General features: G+C 32.5%; 1 pseudogene; it reads right to left on the reverse strand.

Moving 5' to 3' along the window:
- Positions 1–2,429, reverse strand: part of LOC101492827 (hydroquinone glucosyltransferase-like) — a 5,783-nt pseudogene that overhangs the window by 822 nt on the left and 2,532 nt on the right.

The following is a 2,429-nucleotide window of genomic DNA, read 5'->3' on the forward strand; positions in this document are numbered from 1 at the left end:
GGGGTGAATTAGGTGTTTAGAAATTTTTTAATTTTTAGAGACTTAGTGGATTATTTTTTTAGATTGATGTATTTAAAAATGTATATGGCAGAAAAATAAAGAACACATAAGTTTATCCTGGTTCTCCTTATAACCAAGGGTACATCCAGTCCTCTTGCACACCACAAGAGATTTTCCACTATTGTTAGAATAAGTACAAGTCCCACCCTAGGACCTTTGTTACAAACTCCTAACAATCACACTAAGATAGCATACCACTATCTTAGTTTACAACACTTGATGAAAGAACACTACTTTCCTCAATTTACACAATAACTTGAATGGTTTACAATAATGACTTTGACTGAGATCAAAAGTGTGTAACAATTGAGTACAATGATAACAGTCTAATATAATTTCAAGTAAAATAGAGAACCTTTCTCAATGATATGACAATGTAAAATCTCACTACAACATTTTGGTGCTACAGCAACGCTTAATTTTTTATGGTAATAAAACCGTTCTCGTAGAGTCTAATAGAGAACGGTTTTGATATTTCGTTGTAGTAGAATAATAAATTTTATAATAGTTCTAATAGTTTATTTTTTAACAAAACCGTTCTCTTATGCAAAGTAAAAAATTTCTCCAAATATTTCATTTTGCCTCGCGCTCCCGTTTCTTCTCAGAAAAATCCTTTCTTCTCTCTGACACTTTAATCCTCTATACTCTCTCTTCTCAGCAAACAATACTATTCATCTCTACTCTCTCTCTCACAAACTTTGTTCCTCTTCTCTCTCTCGCAAGCGCAAAACAGTAACCCTCTCTTCTCTCTCTTGCTTGACTATTCTTGTTTTTGAATGAAAAAGGGGGAAAACAAGTGTTGGTGAAGGAAGCTTGTGAATGAACATCGATTAGGGTTTTCTCGTGAGACTTCTCCCTTTTTCTCGCAACTCTGCAACATCGATTACGGGTTCGATCATCCTCTGCATCGATTAGGGTTTTCTCGCAACTCTGCAACATCCATTACGCTCAAACTTTTTGAATCTTGCAAAACTTCTACCTCTTCGTGACTTGGTGATTTTTGGTATGTATTTTCATCCTTTCTCTGTTATCACTCAACCTCTGCATTGATTTCTGGTTACGATTTCTGATTTTTAAAATGGTTGAATTGATTCTGTCTGGTTTACCCTAATAATTCAATTTGATTCTAGGTGACACAAAATTATGACTGGTTTAGGAAGTATGACTGACTAAAATTATGAAACTTGGTTGCAATCTTGTGCATATTATCTTCTTAATCTTGTTGATGCACTTTTCTTAATCTTGTGGATATACAGTTGGGGGCTTATTTGTTCCTTTATACTTTCTTGCCTTTGGCTTTTTATGTGTGAAGTACGAGTGTGTGACATTTTTTCTTCCTTTATTGCCTGATATTGGTTCATGCAGGTGTTTGATAAAGAAACTGACGATGTTCTTTGTACTGGGATTAAGTCAGTTATAAGGGAAGGATACAAAAGTTTTCTTAGTGGCCATACATCATGTAAGTAATAGAATATCAATATCAATTTTTTAGGTAAGACTACTAAAGTCTTAAATTTAAGTATATCAACTAAAAATATTTATCATTAGTTTTGAATTTTGATAAACAAAAACACAACATATGCAATATGCAGACAAAAAGACCATATATCTTCATTGACTGTTGAGAATTATTAGATCCCTCATCTACAAGGTTGACTAAGTATTTTATATTGAATATAAAGATTGTATCATCTTTAGTGCAGGATTGTTTTTGTAATGGAATATAATTTGTTCTTTAATTTGGTGGTGATTAATTAATGTTTAACCAAATGTAGTGTCATTTGCTGGTCTTGGTTTCCTTTCATGGTATTTATCAGGAAAAGTTTGAGTGTTTGATCGTAGGAACCACATCGGCAAACTTTGTATAGTTTTACTTCCATTACTTATTGCTGCCCTTGTTGGAGTTACTCGAGTAGATGATTATTGGCATCATTAGACTGATGTCTTTACTGGAGGTCTTATAGGTAAGTACTAGCTAGCTACATTTTTTATATTATATCATACATAGATTCATAATTCAGTGCATAAGCATTAATGCATAATTTGATAGTTATGTTCCTCCCTATAATAATGTTTGTTATGCTAACTCCTTTTGATGTGTTGCTTTTAGGACTTACTGTGTCTACAATCTGCTATTTGCTACTCTTTCCGTTTCCTACTTATCCCCATGGTACGTATTATTTGTAAACAAGAACCAATGAAAATTTAATTAGTTGTGAAAATTTGTGCAAAGTATTAGTATATATATCCTAAGTGGTGTCAATTAGATTGTTTAATTGATCTTCATTAATATCTTATTTCCTATCATCAGCCCAGAGTTTAAAAATCTGATATTTTTTTACTACTGTATTCCAGATGGATAATATCAG

The sequence above is a fragment of the Cicer arietinum genome, chromosome 3 (assembly GCF_000331145.2).
Source record: "Cicer arietinum cultivar CDC Frontier isolate Library 1 chromosome 3, Cicar.CDCFrontier_v2.0, whole genome shotgun sequence".
NCBI classification, from domain to species: Eukaryota; Viridiplantae; Streptophyta; class Magnoliopsida; order Fabales; family Fabaceae; genus Cicer; species Cicer arietinum.